Here is a 13,435-nt window from a genome sequence, read left to right on the forward strand (position 1 = left end):
TAGGCTTCTAGCAGGAGGTTTGACATTTGGGGTAAGACGTGACACATTGTGTTGTTCAGCTCCCCTGGTGCAAACTATTTAACCAAATAAGAATTCATTACTCGTATTACAAAAAATTGCATCGGGAACACTGATCAGCCATTTATTTCACCTACAGTAATAATGATACTGTCAAAGCAGTAAAATATCAAATCTCTTTATTGTAAAAGGTATAAGTCCAAGCTGGCAAAAAACAACAGTACTGAACTTTACACCAAGGGGTATATTTACTAAACTGCGGGTTTGAAAAAATGGAGACGTTGCCTATAGCAACCAATCAGATTCTAGCTGTCATTTTGTAGAATGCACTAAATAAATGACAGCTAGAATCTGATTGGTTGCTATAGGCAACATCTCCAGTTTTTCAAACCCGCAGTTTAGTAAATATACCCCCAAGACAGCGGTATCCGTGTCTAAAATTAAAGACAGAAGTGTAACAGGAGTCAAATCAAAAGTCAATTTAAAATAGTACATATAATTTGCATGTTAGTCGCTGTTTAACCTCTGAGAGTGAATACTGTCTTCTGTTAGGTGCACGTTGACACATACATAGTGAGATATTTTGCTAATCATCTCATAAATAGCTATTAGGAATTGGGAAACTGTGTCTTTATCTTGGAACAGGGAAATGATATACTATGTAACCCTCTGCCAAACCCTTTACAGTGGTAATTCCTGTACTGTAATATCTCCCAGCTCCAGGACCTCGTTGGCAGATATATATCGAGATAACGGACTTTGGGTCAGAGCTATTATTAGGCAATGATACCACCAGAGACACAGTTAATAATAGCAGCTCAGACCACCTATGTACCAGTCTGTGTGAGAAACTATGGAGCTAAAGGACAAACTACTCGGAGTCACATCTCCTTTCAGAGAGCATCTGGGCAGCGCAGTGTTAGGGGCAAATGCAGGATTTGTAGAGGGGGATTTCCACACCACGCCGCCAGTGGGTGTGACCAGCATGCATGGGGGTGTGGCTATAATATTAGACAGTGCTTGGCTGCTCTCCAACTCTTCCTATCCCCATAATATACATGGGCAATGCTGCGTTGACTACTGTTAGGTGCACGCAGCTCTCCCTTTTCAAGCAGAGCCGTGTGAAGCGGGGGCAGGGTCCAGCTACCTGAATTATACAGTGCCCCAGGCTTGGAGGGGGATTTCCAAGCACTAGGAAACTCCACCTTGGTTTGCCTATGGGTGGCTCAGTGGTTAGCACTTCTGCCACACAGCACTGGGGTCATGAGTTCAATTCCCGACCTTGGCCTTTTCTGTGTGTAGTTTGTATGTTCTCCCTGAGTTTGCGTGGGTTTCCTCCGGGTGCTCCGGTTTCCTCCCACACTCCAAAAACATACTGGTAGGTTAATTGACTGCTGACAAATTGATCCTAGTCTGTGTGTTTTAGACTGAAATTTAGACTGTAATCCCCAATGGGGCAGGGACTAATGTGAGTTCTCTGTACAGCGCTGCGGAATCAGTGGCGCTATATAAATAAATGATGATCCTATTGGCTAGACCAAGAAACTATCAGCATCAGAAGAAGAAGAACGTCCGGAAAACCTTCAATCAAGTCCTAATTCTGTGCTTTCACTTGGCCGCAGTTCTCTGGCAGGGATCCAGGTAGATAAGAACGTATATACAGTGCATGAAGATCCAGGTGAAGACCTGGGAGTGGCTGACTGTCGGAGAGAGCGCCCTGAACACAACTTACTGTCGCTCAAGTGACCCACTCTGCAGAACAAAGAGAAACTCCGTTCGTACACAATTCTTCTTAAGACATTGAGGCTGACGTAAAGACTTTTAGGTAAGTCTGACCGGGGATTCCCAGAGGGGTTTAGCAAATCATGTACATCTCCTAAAAACGCAGTATGTTGGAAGTATAGCAATTGACTCATTATGTAATAATAATTTAAATTTAGCAGGTCATTTGTGAAACGTGACTCTCGCTGGGTTTATAGAGGGTTTTCTCAAATGTCAGCATAATATTTGGCAACACCGGACAGTCTAGTGAGCAATTCACAACTGAAGAAATGAAAGATAAGTGCAGTAAGCAGAATTGTGAAACTTCAGAAGAAAACTATTTAAAAGTGGTTTCATGAGAGAAATACTAACTTTCCTATAAACAATATCAAAGTCGACAACTGTCTCTAAATTTCCAGAAACACTAACAAAATTTTAACAATTTCCTGTGGATCCTTTTCCATTATTGAACAAGTCCACCATCGAGTTCTTGCTCCTCTGCATTATCATGGATGCAATTTTTAGCATCGTTATTTTAGGACATTAGGGGGGGATTCAATTGGCCGCATCACTGGAAAAAGTAACGCGGCCTGCGCACTATTACCGTTATTACGGTAATAGTGCGCGTAAATACCTTTATTACGGTAGTTTTAACGCCGGCTTTTCAGAAAGCCGGGTTAAACTTACCGTAATAACGGAAATAGCTTTAAGGCTGCGGTACTTCGGGGGGAATTGAATTCCCCCCTGCAAGTTATTATGTATTGAAATATTGTAATATAAAATATATGCTATTATAACTCTCATTAATCATGACATGATCGTCCTCTACAGACAGTGGGCCTGAGTCATTAAAACACGTAGCTGCCAATTTTGAGCGTATTGTCTGCGCATGTGCAGAACCGGCCCATGGCCAGAAAATGCAGCCCTGTCCGCTCCATCCGCGAAGGCAAAGGACACGTTCCACAGTCTATGATTTCAAGGAGTGAACGGGGCTCGGAAGAGGCATTTGGCTGTAATCAATCTACAGTAAGCGAGTGCTGAGCTACAACGCACGCGGCCACATCCAAATCTCGCTCCGAGTGTCTCAAAGTTACTTGTTTCTCTGCCGTATCTCTTACGCCAGCTACAGGTCCAATCTAAGTCCAGATTACTTGTGATGACAATCTCGTCTGCATGCTATAACATGTGTTTGCAATGACGAGCAACTGTATAAATGTATTTTATGTTCAGCAAACATTAATAAATGTTTTTCATAGAGGTAAAAAAACCAATTTTTTAAAACAAATTCCTATATATATACTATATTATTGACAGGTAACATTAATTGCTTAATATATATTCTTACTGTGAGTTCTTTTGAGATTTTATATTCCACATAGGTAATGTACGTATCCTGCAGTGTCTGGTCTAGTACAGCAGAGTGAACCTACATCCATAGTCATTACCACATGTATCTTGAGATCCGTTCCTTGCCGACGCAGCGCCGATTTACGTGCCGTTGAGAACAACGGCACGATGCGCTCAGTCTGCGTTGCCTTCATGACTCAGGCCCAGAAGGTCAATGGAAAAGTATCCATGGAAACTAAATTGAATTGTTGGGCAACAATTCCATCCGAATCCTTACATATTATAATGCAGTATTCCATTTACCTATAACTTTGCTTTAAGTGATAATCTCAGTAGTTTTAGAAGAACTTTGCTTGGAATATCGCAAAAGCATTTCTACCGAGGAGATAAAGTCACTTGGATGCAAAATGTCACCGCTAAAGCTAAAGCTCAACACCTCCATATCTGTAATGATGGTTGTGCTGGAAATAGCGCTATAATCTCGCAACCTGACATTACTGCTGCATGAAAGTGCCAGCCGGCGCCTGCTGATATTTGCAGCATTTATCTCCCTGCCGCACACTCAGAAACAACACAAATAATCAAAGAAAATAAGATTATTTTTTTGTCCAGTAAAGGGAAGAGTTCAGTCTCACTTTATCTGTGTTTTTAGTTATTACTTCATTTAAACTATTCTGTTTGGGCTTGTAGCACTTATACAAACTGTACTGAGATGTGGTGCGCAAGGAACTGACCGCACCACATGGACAGTGGGGGGTTAACTGTTGTGCCGAGAGCTGCAACATTGTTGCAACAAGCTAAGGGGCGTATTCAATTGTCAGCGTTAACGCTGCAAAACGAGCGCTCTAAAAATCTTACCGTTAATATGGTAATTACTCGCAGAATTTCAGCTCGCAGCTCCCTGAGCACGCAATATTACCGTATAAACGGTAATATTTTTCGAGCGCTCGTTTTGCAGCGTTAACGCTGACAATTGAATACGCCCCTAAGAGTCACAATTTGCCAATTGTAGTGTGTAGGGAAGAGGGGGAGGGGGGGTGTCAGATCAAAGACAGTATGTAGGTTGGAAACAACTTAAATGTATAATTATTACTGTAAAACCTGACATTGTAAATCATCATATTAACGACTTTGGAATATTATAAAAGTTCCAATTTATTGTAAATTGGAGTTTTAAGCTTATGGTTCCCCTTTAAGGAAAGAGAATCTACCTCTCTTCCCGCTTGGTGAAATAATCAGCAATATGTTGACCCAGCATTAATATATCAGTCAGTTAGTTAATCCGCAGTTATGTACAGAGGGCAGTGAGTTATCCAAGCGAGAGGAACAGGTAGTGTACAAGTTTTTGCCTGGTCTGTATACGTTTTCTAAAGGTTTCTGCACTATGGACCTTATTTAGAGTCAGACGCAAAGTCCGTGTAAGAAGTGTAGGAGTGGGAGTGTGCCGCAGCTTGGTAGGGTATTACGAGTGGCAAGCAACCCCAGCTGCGTCCCAGTCTTAATACCCTATGGAGCTGTGAGCAGTTCCTGCAGCTAGCTAATTCCTGCCGCACAGCTTTAGCCCTGCTTTGACGTGTGTTGCGTCTGCGCCTCATTGAGACTAGGATGTATTTACATGGTCACGCCTTCAAAATTCTGCGTTTCTCCCATTCTCTCGTAGTGAGTCGCAAGCTGTCGCAAGTGTTAACTGCGTCCAAGATGCTGGCGGATTTGGTGCTTTCTGCACATGCGTGGTAGTGTTTTCTGGTTGGATTCGCCTAAAATGGACTTTGCATCCGACTCTAAATGAGGTCCTAAATGTTTACTCTGAGATCAGGAAGAGAAGAATCCAAACATCCATACCAGGGTTTCCATCTAGATTCCATTTCCCAGCAAACTGTAGAGGAAACTCTTATAATAGCAGATAGAAGAGAATTAGCGATATTACATGCACATGTATTTGGGGGGTGATGGATGTAAGATGAGGGAGGGATTTGAAGGCAGGAATGGTAAAGTCTGTGTAAAGTGTTTTAACAGACTTGCCCAATTGTTATACCTCTTTCCAGGAGATAACAGACCAGGGGGTAAATGTATCAAGCTGAGAGTTTTCCGGCGGGTTTGAAAAGTGGAGATGTTGCCTATGGCAACCAATCAGATTCTAGCTGTCATTTTGTAGAATGTACTAAATAAATGACAGCTAGAATCTGATTGGTTTATTAAACCCGCCGGAAAACTCTCAGCTTGATACATTTACTCCCAGAGGTCCAAGGACTATGGCCGGAGAAGATCGAGCTGGATGGGGAAGGGTCGCCTACAATTCTGGGAGTCCCCGAAATTGATGATTCTCCAGGAGAGTAGGCAGGAAGGACAGATGCACTTTAGCCGCTGAATGTAGGTGCGGAATCCGCCATGTCTGTGATTATGGCTTCTCATTGGTCCACTGATTTACCTGCCAACCCGACAGCGGGACAGGGGGAGTGGCCAATGATATACTTCCCTTCCCCCAACATTCCCACCCACAGGAACAACATATCCCCAGGTGGGACTGGGAGACAGAGCCTAGATTTTCAATGGTTACGTGGAGCAGCCCCCAGTCCTCCGAAGAGGCTTTTTGTAACATACTGTTTATAGAAGGGAAAGGTAAGATATGGTCAATGAAAACTTGAACTTAGCACCGTTTACCCTGCAGTGTTGTCTTACATAGCAAAACTACCCTGATATTTGCCACTGTGGCAATAAACAAGATTAATGACATTGTCAGCAAACATCCCGGTGGAGATGTTGCAATCTCTGAATTTAATGAATTACAGAATCGAAGTAACTCTGCCAATAAGATCCTTTATCTCTGTGCTTGTGAAATGAAAGTACCGGGTGCATTGCTATCAGCATAACCTCAGTACAAGCCCACATGTTCCGTGTCTTCCCCACGTTCAGTAATACGAGTGGGTGTTGATGTGAGTTTCACTTCGGCTGCCAAATTTAGTCACAATTATGTTCAGAGATGAGTGAGGCTGTTCTGTAGAAAAACATGTTAGTACATGTCATGTAACTGAATGTCTCTTAAACCCTGGAGAAGGAAGGATGTCCCCAAACCGGGGTCTCTACCACCTGGGTGTGGATAATCTCAAGTCTATCCATGACTGGCCCGCCCCTTCTATGGTTACTGTATCATCCTGAGTTCAGCCCCATTGAAGTATAAACAAGTTCTTCCACTAATTAGTTTTCCATGTGCTGAGCTGTCAGCGGGATTATGAATAACGTTACACACTGGAGTTACAATCCTGCTTTTACCGACATCCCTAATAAATGGATATGGCGATATAACCAATTGGTTCCAATAATCCCATCCCCATTTGTGTTAAGCCCATAAACATTTGCATTTGTGATTATCACATTGGCAGCATTTTTAAATGTATCCATATACACTACAAATGAACGCAATGGTCGATAGATTGTCACTGATCCCATGTCCGCAAAAAAGCGTTGGTTATCACGGCATGTCAAACATGACCATGATTTCATACCGCCGGTGGATAACCAGTCTAAGCGCTGTTCCCTTTGCAAAGAGCTATTTAATTGTCTCTGCCCAAAGACCCGTCTTCCATTGTCTGGTTCTGTGCTGGTTAGGAGCATGTGAATACTTTCTGGTTTAAGAAGGCGTCTGCCCTTTAATTTACAGAGGAATTCTTTTACATCCCTTGTAGACCATCGTCAGCTTAATGAGTGCTCTGTGCGGTCATTGTCCAAGCCCTGGACTGCAGAAACCATTGGTCTATGTGTTGCACTGATGAGATCTAATACGATGGAAACAGATGTCTGCAATGTATATTTATAGCTATGCGTTTCTACCGGATTTCATGCTAGCAAAATAGTGGCTTGTTTTTGACTCGCTGGCCTCAGGGCAACTAAGATGTGATTTGCATATATACTCCCATAATTCCAGGTGAGGATTATATCTTTTTCCTGCGGGATAATGCTGGTTGCTATAAATTACCTTTAAACATGTGAATACTCTTACTGAGAAGGAAATGTTTACTCTAGGAATGGTCCCACCTGAGCATTGCTGTGTAGGTGGGCCTGCAGACCCTTGTCCCCTAAGGGCAGGACCTAAAAAATACAACTTAAAGGAACACAAAATACAAGAAGCACGGTGGCTCAGTGGTTAGCACTTCTGCCTCACAGCATTGGGGTTGTGAGTTCAATTCCCAACCATGGCCTTATCTGTGTGGGGTTTGTATGTTCTCCCCGTGTTTGCGTGAGTTTCCTCCGGGTGCTCCGGTTTCCTCCCACACTCCAAAAAAATACTGGTAGGTTAATTGGCTGCTATCAAATGGACCCTAGACCAGTCTGAAGAACTACGTCTGTGTGTGTGTTAGGGAATTTAGATTGTAAGCCCCAATGGGGCAGGGACTGATGTGAGTGAGTTCTCTGTACAGCGCTGCGGAATTAGTGGCCCTATATAAATAAAGGATGATGATGAAGAAGCCCAGATACCCAGCCCTAGGTAGCCTAAGAGGCACAAAGGCTCCGCAGTGTCAGGGGGTCCTCCTAACTTTGGCAAAGGGGGCCTGAAGACACTTATGTCCCTAGGGGGTTTATGTCTCTGGGGATGGGGATGAATGGGGCCCTATTCCTTTTGGAATTGACTAGAAGTACCGGCCCTCTATGCACTGGGATTGTGACCACGCACCTCGGGCTTTCAAACAAAAACTTAGAAGTTATTACGCGACTATTCACAGTTTCATCAAATATTACTCTAAAAAAATATACATGTGCAACAAAATTCGTTGTACAGTACATGGAAACACATTGCAGCTAAGGACATATAGATATCAACCTTAAGTGCAAAAATAACTCAAACACTTCTCTTCAACAATTCATTTCCTCACCCACGAATGACCCGAATGTTTATGCCACAACAGAGCGATTCACTAGCGTCGTTCGGAAAAGTGTTTTACTTTTTGTTTTAATATTTCTAAACTAGCAAAATTAGCTGCTTGTGACTAGCCATGACTGAGCATGTGAATACCTTCTGTTTAAGGAATGCCCTTAACTCTTTTATTTACAGTGGAATTCCTTTAGGCCCCTTGCTGTCCTTAATGAGGGCTCTGTGCTGTCAGTCCCCAAACCCCACACAAATAGAAACCATTGCTCTATACTTTCCCAATGATAAGATCTAATCAGATGGAAACAGCTGTCTGAAAACTGTACTCACACACCCGGATCCGGAAATCTACATGGAATATAAACGGCATCGGCCTATCGGCGGTGAGGATGCCACTTGCTCAGTGTTGTGGTCACAGTATACCCACGCAGCAGTGAGCAGATGTGTAAATGCTGGATAGAGGTAACTAGTGACAGCCTGGTAACATTGTATCTTGTGTGAGTAAAATGGAAGTATGTACAATACATGGATTAACCCCCCGTATGCCCCCACTCTGTGGCTAACCCACACGACAAGGACACCCTGGGGCTCACATTCCTTCCTGATAGCCGGCTGTATCAGCCAGGAAGCCGCACACACCTGAGACATTCCTGTAGTCCTATCACAGAGCTGTGGCCCCAGAGCTAGGGCCGTATAAGAATGTCACAACTCGTCTCAACACCATGAGGCTGATCTCCTGGTATATACACAACGTGTGTACTGTATAACTACACTGTCAGTGCGTAGCCAGGAGATTTTTTATTTTATGTTTATAATAAAAGAATCACAGAAAGTTTTACTGTGAAGAAATGAATATAGAGGATACCTGTATATATGTACAAACACAACACTCCTGTCTGCCAAACTGAGTCATTTAGTATCAATTAAAGATTATTGAACTGACAGTCTTAAGGCAGCCACACATTTTAGTTTTTAATAAGAATATATATATCTATACATATATATATATATATATATATATATATATATATATATATACACAATTATATACATATACAAATCTATCTATCTATCTATCTATCTATATCTAACCATCTATCTATCTTTATATATATATATATATATATATATATATATATATATATATATATATATATATCCATATCTATATCTCTCTCTCTACACACACAGTGGAGGAGGTGGCGGTATATAAAATATATGTGAATGTCATTGGATAGTTATACAATGAAGGCAGGAGAAGAAGTGGTGGTACGACTTACAACTTTGACCGCTGTAAAAAATATTATACATCCCCCACATATTACGCAGCGCTTTACAGAGAGTATTTAAAAAGTCCCTGCCCCAATAGAGCTTATAATCTAAATTCCCTAACACACGGACCCACACAAGGGTTACCTTTGTAAGAAGCCATGTCTTTGGGGTGTAGGAGGACACCCACATAAACAATGAGAGGACATACAAACTCCACACAGATAGGGACCTGGTTGGAATTGAACCACCCAGATCTGTCACGCAGCAGTGCTAACTAATGTGCCACACATAGAGCCGCTTGGCATCAGGTAACAGAAACTTTGGCAGATTCCGAAAATTATCATTAAGGACTTTGAAAGTATCTAGTTCCAAACTGTGCTTAATTTCGAGGTACAGTCCCTGGTTCTATATGTCTGTAGAGTGTTGACCAAGTGCACAAGTACATTTCTTTTTCTGTATGTTAGATTCAAGTTTGACCATCCATCATTATTCTCTGGCATTATATGACATTATTTGCAGAAAGGGCTTACTTAAAATGCAAAACAGTGCACTACGATCACACTCGGTAAACATGAATTATTGGGAATTGTAGTGCTTTAAGGTCCGCAGAGTATCGCACGTGGTGTTCTTACATCAAACCTGCTCAACAAGAAACTGTCCTTGGAACTTATTTTAAAATATATGGACGTAAACCCAGGACAGTAACAGTAGAGCTTAATAGACCAGCCACCAGCTACAATGACACTCATGCAATGCCTTCACCCAAACCTGCAGTAACACGTCCCATATAAATGCTACTATCCTGCTGGTTCCCCTTGACAGGACCATAACGTTTGTTTTGCTCACTACTATAAAATTGTGATGGGGGGGATGGGTGTGAGCAGGAGAACCAATCAGAATCCACAATCCACAGGGGTTTCTGAGAAGAACCACAGACAGAGAGGAATCAGCAGGTTAGTAACATTTAGGTGATAGTAGTGCAACTTGTAAGGATAATTCCAACCAAAGCTAAAAAAGCAACATAAGGTAACGTTAAGTGTGTGACTATAGTAATAAATAGAACAGTCTTTACAACAGTTGTTTTTACCCAAATTTAAATATTTTTATAAAACAAATTTGTATTTTTCCCCAAACCCATTTTTGGGTGGATTTAGTCTCTACATAACCAACTTCTTCCTGACATAAATGCTTGTTACAGTGCAGGCGAGGGTGAATGATTTTACAGAATCTTTGGGTCTGGGGCAAGAGACTTTCTGCCAACCAAGGAGTAGGTTTACCAAAACTTCTAAAAAGGACAAGTGGAGGTGTTGCCCATAGCAACCAATCAGATTCTAGCATTTATCCAGTACATTCTAGAACATGACAGGTGAAATGTGACTTGTTGCTATGGGCGACACCTCCACTTTTCTTTTTTTAGAAGGTTCAGTAAACCTTCCCCCAAGTGCGTATGACACAGTTTTTCCTGCACTCTTTTTTGCATAACAATAAATTAGAGGTTGTAAGAGAAAAAATAGAGAAGGATGTTTAAAAATCTTTGAAACTCTATTAAAAAAAATGCATGGAATAGGTTTTAATACAACATTCAGCCCCTAAATGTAAATGTCTCCTACGTAAGTAGTGCATGTGTGTATATGGAAGTGTGCACAACAGTACACAATGTGGTAATAATGGGGGGATAGGCTCTTCTTCTGGGCCAGCCTTACCCAGCAGTTATTTTTATTCTGTGTCTTGATGAGGCATTTAGTCAGTCAGGAAATGTTCTTAAAAATGTCAAACCTCCAGCAGATAAAATGACTGGACTCACAATCCGCTATAAAACCACCATTTAACCCCTTTCTGCCAGTGAGGCCTTTGGCACATTACACATTACTAACCTCTGCAATAACAGACATGCAGGACACATTCAGTAGCAAAAGCAACAACCACAATTGTCACTTAGGAGTCCTATGCCTGCATGCTGTCTGTCTTGCTCTACAGCCTTAGTTGCCCACATTATAGAACCACTTCCAGGGACAATTTGTTGCATCAATGCCCGTCATTCGCTGTGCCCACTTGCCAGACATTTTTATACTACAGTTCCCAACATACATGCTCACTAACCTTGGCAATAATTGCAATTGTTTTTCATGTTAAATGCTCATTTTCAATTGTTTTTCATGTTAAATGCTAGAGAATTATAATGGAATTGGAGAATTGCATCTAGTTATAGAGAAGTGGTACTGGGCATAGAGACATTTACACCATTTTCTAGAGACAAACCTGTCCTTGGAAATTAAGGCTAGTTGGCACCTAGGTGTATAATGCTCATCTACTGAAACCCTGTCTTACAGGATAACACAACACAGCATAGGGTGACAGATCTTCCATGTAATTACATTGCCCTTGTCACAGTATATACCTAATTAATACACTACTGTGCCCAGGGTGACTGTTGGATAAAGACCACTGACCCAGTGACTTGCTGGAGACCCAGGGCTGCTGAATTTGTGACACTTTCTATCCAAAGTACCAAAATTAAATATTTTGCGCAGCTAGGTACATGTTTTTGCATAAAACGTATTTGCACAGTACAAGAAGGAATTATTAGAATCACCTTGTGTGTCTGTCCGGGGTGCAGCACAGGAGGGGTTAATGCCTGCCCTTCCGCATTGCACTTGTACTTCCCTTACACTTTGCCATGACACCATGTATTACATACTGCGCACACAGATCACACTGTACAAGTCACAATTTACACATAATCAGCGGGGCTCAGATCTGCCTTGTAGATTGCATCCACATAAAGTGCAAGCTCTTTGGTTAGAACTTTTTAGCCCTATGGATCCCCATTCTCAGGCTGAAAACTTTGCACCCCCCTTTTTTCATTTTCCCTTTGGGACTTATTCCAGGTATTGCCCCCCAGGGCAGGCTGTCTATAAATTACATATAGATGGGATTTATGTACACACACATCTGGGAGTTCCATCTGTGTACAGATCTCCTGCCAGCACGGCCGTGGTGAATTACTGCAGAGAGACACAAACCTCCACGCTGACATACATAGGATCTCTTCAACACATACAGAGACTTCTGCTTCTCTATTAACCCTACAAGACACATACATGCAACAATTTGCAACTATCCCTCCAAAAAAAAGCCAGCTCCCTGCCCTCCGGATACACGTTAACACAAAAGTAACCTCAATGCAGGAACAGACTTCTGCGTCTTCCAACTTGCAACATTGTAAAGGGTTTAGAACCCTGTGTGATACAAAGTATCAGTTCCTCATATCAATCCTAACACCTGGCACAGGACTGCATGTTCAATAGGCACTTAGAACTTCTATCCCAGGGCAGATAGCAGAAGCAGCTTGTTCCAGGGATTAGAGGCACAGTACAGTGTGACAATGATACAACACAAGAGGCTCTTACCTGGTAATCTCCTTCCACTGGGGATGCCTTTTGCAGTGTGGCGATGGAATGTGGCAATGGGCAGGTGAGCAGATCTGACTCCTCCTCTCCAATGTGTTGCTGAATGGCTGTCAGGTCCTCTTCCCCCCCTCTGACTGCTGTACACACCCCTGATGGTTGCTCAACACACTTCCTTTATCTTGTGCCCTTACCAGAAGAATGTGAGAAGCAACTAACCAGGAGCTGCACTGCCAGGGTAATTGCTCTGGCAACACAAGCTGGAAATAAAGTCAATGTTTATTGCTCTCCGTTCGCTGTTGTTTTCACCATTTACATCTTGCACACTGGGAGGTACAGTGCAGTGTGCTGCTGTTCTGCTCTGCATGGCAGGAATGCGTTAAAAGTTACACAATAATCCCCCAGGATAGAGATAGTTACTATCTCCAGATTAGCTAGAGCTCCAACATATTCTGCAGCGAGGTACAAAGCCTGAGGTGCAGATATGAGCTACAGATACAGAAAATAACAGCACCTAAGTAGCCTGGATGTTAATTGCGATGTTTTCATATTAAAGCTGCAGTGAGAGACAGTGAGGTGAGAAAAGTGGAGCATTCTGAAGATATTTTACACATTATAGTTAAGGGAATTGAAAGTAAAAAAAATGTAAATGCAGATAACATATTACAATTGCTGTGCTGCCTTAAGCATGTACCTAGGTTGTCTATATGGCGAACACAGCAATGGACACTGAACTGATTTTCTCAAGAGTATGGCAACAACAAGT

The 13,435-nt window shown here is 42.2% G+C and overlaps 1 protein-coding gene across 1 annotated transcript in view; it reads right to left on the reverse strand.

The window, feature by feature from the left end:
* Positions 1-12,777, reverse strand: part of PTK2B (protein tyrosine kinase 2 beta) — a 126,383-nt gene extending 113,606 nt beyond the window's left edge. Inside the window, exon 1 of the mRNA XM_075201150.1 lies at positions 12,673-12,777. The gene's annotated coding sequence lies outside the window, so the exon portion shown is untranslated. The remainder of the gene's footprint in view (positions 1-12,672) is intronic.
* Positions 12,778-13,435: the final 658 nt, after the last annotated feature.

This window comes from Mixophyes fleayi, chromosome 3, assembly GCF_038048845.1.
Source record: "Mixophyes fleayi isolate aMixFle1 chromosome 3, aMixFle1.hap1, whole genome shotgun sequence".
NCBI lineage: Eukaryota > Metazoa > Chordata > Amphibia > Anura > Limnodynastidae > Mixophyes > Mixophyes fleayi.